The following is a 7,034-nucleotide window of genomic DNA, read 5'->3' on the forward strand; positions in this document are numbered from 1 at the left end:
AAAAACTGCAGCTGCACAGTTTGCAGACAGCGCGCTAACATTCCCAGACATTTTCTCACATACTTCATCCATATCCTGCCTTCTTCCTAAATCTGGAATGTATACATAAATATTAATAAACTAAACAATTGCATTCATGAACAGAAGAAGAGGTGAAACATTCACACATTCCAGCCTGTGGATATAACAACTTTAAGTGCATGCATACACACACACACACACACACACACACACACACATACACACACACACAGCATTCGGTCTGGACTCAGTATACATTTGTACAGTTGTGAATGGGTGCAAAATGTGAATTCTAAAAATAATATATGACAGAAATGAGAGAGAGAGGGGAAGGAACACCTCAGAGATAAAGTCTGCCGAATGTCAGCGGGTTCAGAGACGGACTCTCTCAAAAGAGAGAAATTCCTTTCATTTGACAGGCAAAGGCACATTGGCTGTTTCTGCAGGGTGGAGTTTCTGTGAGTCTCAAGGGGCTTCACAGCACATGCTTCTACTCTCTGGTGGTCAAGATTAATGATGGTCTGATTCATGGCGTAACACGTCTGGGATGGTTCTGGTCAGGGCAGCTCCTCAGCCGCACGTGAGCATTATACGAGCATGGTAAGTATGATTTTACACAAGGCAAATGGGAATACGCACAGCATCTGTTTCATAATGAGGTCCAGCTTGTGCATCTGGATGGAATGTGTGCACGTTGTGGACTAACAGAGACTTTGGCAAATGTGTTGATATTATGCAGTTACTGCCTGTGTACTCAAAACATTTACAAGGTGTAATATGTATGCATGCATTACAATCAAAGGTGAATACATCTGTGATTGACTAACTGATACTTGCTTCTCTTACTCACCGTCTGGCTGAAATTATGATTTTGTGAAGGAAAATAACTTACAGGGATATGAATCTTCACCTGTCATAAATGTTGACTCTTGCCTGTTAATAAATATTTTGTCAGAAGAGAAGTTTCTGTTCAAGGGTGAAGTAGGACCACAGAAGACCAAGAGTCTGCATTCATGCAAGCAGAACCGTCAGGTTGTACTTTGCTTTGAGCTAAATGCTAACATCAGCGTGCTAACATGCTCAAACTGATGATGCTAACAAGCTGATGTTTGCCAGTTAATGTTTACCGTGTTCACCATCTTAGTGTACCGTTAACATGCTAACATTTGGTAATTATTGTCACGGTTGGGCTTTGCCTTGTGTGTGTGTGTGTGTGTGTGTGTCTCCTGATCGTGCTCATTCTCTTCACTTGTGCCCAATCACCTGCCCCTGGCTTTTCCCTCTGCCAACCCCACTCATTTCAACTCACCTGCCTGCAATCTTCTCATCACCCCACACACATTTATACTCCTCTGCTTTCCCTGTTCTAGTTGATGTTATTGTCATTTGTTCCTTCCCCCCGTGTGCTCCGTGTTCCAGCTTTGTCCGTCCCCGTGAGCTCATCGTGTCTCCAGAGCTTTCCCTCGTCTTGTCTTTTGATTTGTGACTTAGCTTTTTAAATTTTTGCCCATTCCAGGTGGGAGTTGTTTTCAATTTCTGTATTTGACTACCTACTGGAGCCAAGTAAAAACACCTTATTTTCAAATTCACCTCGTCTCGTGTGTGTGTGTGTGTGTGTGTGTGTGTGTGTGTGTGTGTGTGTGTGTGTGTGTGTGTGTGTGTGTGTGTGTGTGTGTGTGTGTGTGTGTGTGTGTGTGTGTGTGTGTGTGTGTGTGTGTGTGTGTGTGTGTGTCCCCGGAACCCTCACAGAAAACCGTGAACCCTCACAATTATGCTGCAATCCACCCGAATCTTGGAAAAAAAAACTACAACCATCATAGAAAAGTGCAATGGAACCACCATTCAAGTAGAATACTCGGGCAAGCATACTGTAGCCAGAGTTTGCCGACTTAAATGCAGTGCAAACATTTGATTACCTGTTCATAATTTGTCGTTTGTGTTGTGAAACATGCTGTAACAACATTGTAGCTGCCTATTTTGTCAGTTGATTTGTGCCTCTTTGCGTGCATTCGATACTAGCCTGCTACTCCCGTCTCTTTAAACAGGGTTTCAACAGATCCTTGAAGTGTCTCAAGTTAGATTTTCAGAAATATTTTGCCTACAGGATTCTCTAGCTGTGAATTTCAAGTTACTACTAGGAACATTAATTTCTGTGTTGATTTTGGCGGTCCCTGTGGACGAAAGTGGTAGTGTATCCGAGCGCCAGATTCCCTTTGGAAAAACTTATTTTGCAGCAGGGTCAGACAGTCTGCTTCGCATTGTGCTGGCTCTGGTTTCACCCGTGAGCATAGTAGCTCCCATTGATGCAGGTCCTCTGTAGATTTGTTTGTGATATTGTTACGGCATTGCAACAATGCAAGCTATTTTATTGCACTTTAACGTCTATTAGCACGCTACTCTGGTGGGCCGCTCTTGTGTCAGTGTGCTGAAGTCTGAAGCAGAAGCCTGTCAAAGCCATTCATTCCAAATCGGGGCTGTCTGTTGGTGTCAGAGGCCTGCCTGAGGGGTCAGGGGTCAGCTGTGATTGGTTGTTATGAAATAGACTGCTGGAGTGTGAAAGGGGTGAAATTTGCACTTGCAGTCCATAACACATATGCAGCATGACACATTTAAAATACTTACTATACACAGAATACAATCCTAGATTATGCCTGCAGAATTGACTTTATGGTACTACATCTATATTTATTCAAATGTCATTTGATCCTGCACTGGCGTGCCAAGTCTTTACAGCACGTTGACTCAAAACTAATGTCCTCCCTTTGATGAGCTGTATATCAACATCAATAAAAATCTACTTTGCTCTGTTTTATTGTCTCACTTTCAAAAAGTTCAATGGTCATCAACTGCGTCCCCGCATTTGGTTTTAATGTGTCTGATAGAATATAAACCTTGAGCAGCTGTAGAGGGCAGATGAATCTCTGACTTAATGGCTGTTTTAGTCTGTGATGGGATGTGTGTTTAAAGTATTTATTCAGTTTGAGTTTTAGTGATGTGCTAAAACTTAAAACACACATGCATACAGTACTGATGCACTCAAAGAACAAGATTGGGTTGTGGATTTATTTGACTATAAAGCGACAAGGAGAGTATCACTGGCGCCATCTGCTCCACAATATTATCAACCAGATACATAAAGTTTCTACGCTGGTTATGTAATCTGTTATTGGACACATATTTGTGATGTCAGTTATGATGGTTACTTTTCTGTGCTTTTATATGATGCCATTATTCAACACATTGACATTGGTGAGTTAAAGTGGGACAGCTGTTTAAAGATGTGGGCTTGTATGGCTGCTGGAAAAATAAGAGACGGTGAGGAAGATCAAGGGGGAAAAGGAAGAAAACATGAAGCTGGAGGACATAGGAAATGCAGATGGGTCGATAAAAAGGGTGTGTGTGAGGAGGAATGATTGACAACAGACAAACCATGTAGACCAAACACCTGCCTGAGTTCTGTAGCATCTCTCTGCCTTTTTCTGAATTCTTTTTAAACTTGTATCATAAAAATATATGAAGAACCAATTCCTAAAACGCCCAAATCTTGCAAACTAGTTGAACTTTGACAGGGAGCCATTTAAAATTCCCCCCAAAAAACACATCAAACCAGTGAAAGATTTGTAGGAAAAAATATATTTTAAGATGAGGATCACCTCAGGAAATCTCAGATTAGCAACAGGCCATATACACATGCAACTGTCCATGTGTGATACAGTGACCTGTGTCAACATGTATTTCAGCCTTCGGTGGAGGTGTGTGTGGGGCCTGGTCGCCCCTGTAGCTACACTAACCGTTTCTCATTACCAGCATGTCTGTCTCTTTTCTTCTAATCAGTGAGGAGGTTAAAGCCATGCCCAATCTCAACTGCTTCCCCTTCATGAGTTTTTTTATTCCTGTAGCGTTATCCTTCATCCTCTAATGGTCCTAACCAGCAGAAAGTCTGACGGTACTCCGCTGGCGGCGAGGGTTTCCTAGTATACAGTAATTGCTTCTTTTCTGTCAGTCTTCTCTCTCTTTTTTCACATTAGGCTCTTTTTATTTTTCCCTTGCCTTTTTTTCCAGCTGTAGCTTGCCTCCTGTTTCTGTCCCCTCTTGTGCTCCTCCTCGGTTTTAAGTTTCTCTCTTCATGTTTGGCTCTCCCAACTTTCTCCCAGCTGGTTTCTCCTCTTTCACATGCGGTTACCTTCCCTTCTCTCCCCTCTTGTGTCCCCCATTTAGGTTTCTCTCTTTTCCTCTCCCTCCTAGTTCTTCTCTCACCTCTACTCTTTCTCGTACCGATACCGAGAGCTTTGAACTCAGGTAGTCGTGCTGCATTCCTCAACATGACCCCCGGGAGCAGGGTCGGCAAAAAAAAAAAAAAAAAGAAAGAAAAAAACTATTTCAGCTGTTTCTATAGCGACTTTGAGCCCAGGGGTTCCACTGCAGGGTGAAAGTGACCGGGAGGGGCTGAGTAGACTTCAAAGCTCTTCCTGTGTCTTCTGCTTTATTGGAGTTGATGTTGAAAGGGTCAAATATAGACAGTCCCATACTGCTGCTCCTCTCCCTTTCTCTCTCTCTCTCTCTCTCTTTCTTCACACACACACACACACACACACACACACACACACACACACACACACACACACACACACACACACACACACACACACAAACAGTGAGTTGCTGACCAGGTTAAAACTGAAATTGTCCCCCTTAGTTGCTAGAAGTAAAAGCACATGGTCAAAAATCAAAGTGGCAGAGGCCGAGATGTCCTGCCTTTCAGTCTCTAGTTGGCACACAATGATGTCACATGGTGCAACTCAACTGCAGCCGATGTTATCCTTATGACAGCTCAGTGACATCAGGGTTGTTTGACATCACTATTCAAGGACATTTATCAGCTCAACAGATCAAAATATCTTAATATATCAAAGAAAAGTGTATTCACTGTTTTGTTTATTGCTCAGTCAGACATGTTTTCCCTTTTAATTGCTGTATAGACAGTGTGTAAATTAGGGTATTAGAAAATTAAAAGATCAAATTTCCTCACGTTTCAAGTAACAGAAGCTTTTAGGTTCACTGGATTGGAAATCCTCCTCATTTTGAGTCTTCCTTTCCTTGATAATAGGTGGCCTCTGCTCTCTCTTGGCAGTCAACCATGGCATACAGTGTGTGTGCGCATGTCTTTGTGTTTGAGTGTGTGTTTGGTTTTCATGTAGAGTTTCCATGAAACATGGATTATGTCTTTGTTCTTGTCTGGCAGATCAAAGGCTTGTGGTATTTTGTGACCAACTCTCTTGTTGTGGCAAGTTTTCTTTTCTGCAGTCTCTTTCCTCTGGTGTGTGTATGACAATGCGTGTGTGTGTGCGTGTGTGTGTAGCTTCTGTCTGTTAGTAGAGGGGGGATTCCAGTGTGGGCTACTGTTTGTAAACCTTGGTTTTCGGGGTTGTTATTGCAGATTTATGCAGAGCGACATGTTTATCTATGCTTGCATTAGACCAGGTTGAAGATGTTTATCGGGTGCCTCTTGTTGGTTCGGGGTTATAAAAGCTAGTTTTCTTGTTGGTTGCACACATACCAAACATTCTGCAGCAGGGGAAGTAAATGAAGGAAAGCTTTTCTCTCGGGTTTCAGGCTGCATTGGGATTGAAGTTGGAAAGAAACTCACTGAACCATTTAGATCTTATTGTGTTGTTCCAGTGATGCAATTTAACACTTCTAATTGTGTTAATGGCAGCAAGCTTCATATATTTTTACTTACAGCAGCAAAAGACTCGACATTTAGTTTGAGCACTGAACCGAAAACCGATACAATTTACTATAATTACGTTGTTTAGTCTACATCTATAAATTCCACAATCCTCCCTGTGGTATAATATCTGGACAAGGCTGCAATTTTCAGCTCAGTCCTACTGTTGAGAAGGTTGCAAATGCAATATCAGCAGCTTCTCACTGGAGGGAGCCACAGTAACATTTTCCCTCTGCAACCCAGCATCTATGTGACACTACTGCAATAATAGACAAACACGTTCCATAACAAAGTGAGACTTTAAGACAGTATCTATAACACATGCTTTTTGAATCGACTTCTGAACTTGTGATTTTGATCGAAATCAATTCAAAAATTCAGTTTCTGTTTGCTATGTTACTGCAGTTTAGTCCATTCCAGAGAGTGAGTTCATTACATTACAAGTCGCTTTTATCCAAAGCCACTTACAATTCAGTATCTATCTATACATAGGCACAGCTACGGGAGCAATTTGGGGTTAAGTTTCTTGCTCAAGGACACATTGACGTGTGACTAGTGGAGCCGGAGCCGGGGATTGAACCGCCGGACGGCCCTGCTCTCCACTTAGCCACGGTCAACCCCGAGTTCAATGCTCAATATGAACACTTTAGGGACTGTACAAAAATGACCGTGGTAGGGAGGAAGGCTGAAGCAAATAAAAAAAAAAAGCAAAACCCGGCCCCGCATTAATACTATTTGCCCCTTGACCTCGAGAAAAACTGCAAAACTCTCCCACCAATATCTTAAAATGCTACAATGGTAAAACTATTTTAACAATAAATAACAAAAAAAGGAAAAGCATACAAGCACTTAATTTCCACATTGTGTACAACCAATACACACATTTAAATTGAGAGGATAAATCATTTATAGCAAACAACTGATGCATCACATTTAGCAAATATTCCAGCCGCACACTGAGCTAAAAGAGCAACATGTCTGCTACACCACCAGTAAGCTCTTGATTCTGCTCTTGCAGAGTGAAATACATAAAGTAAGCTTTAAGTTGCCCATAGACTGAAAATTCACCTGCCTAACCAATCATATCAGTAATGTTTGATCTAAATTAAGAATACAAAAACAACTCTAGTCTGGTCTGACCCTCCTCTAATCATTTTGGTACAGTCCCTTGCGTTTGTAAAAACACTTGAGGTGTGACTTCACTTGATTTAGCCTCTGACTGTGATCGTTGAGCTCCAGATCTCTTTAAAACTCATCGTACATCAGCAACTGAAACAATTTTTCC

This window comes from Pholis gunnellus (assembly GCF_910591455.1).
Source record: "Pholis gunnellus genome assembly, chromosome: 7".
In the NCBI taxonomy this organism is placed as follows: Eukaryota; Metazoa; Chordata; class Actinopteri; order Perciformes; family Pholidae; genus Pholis; species Pholis gunnellus.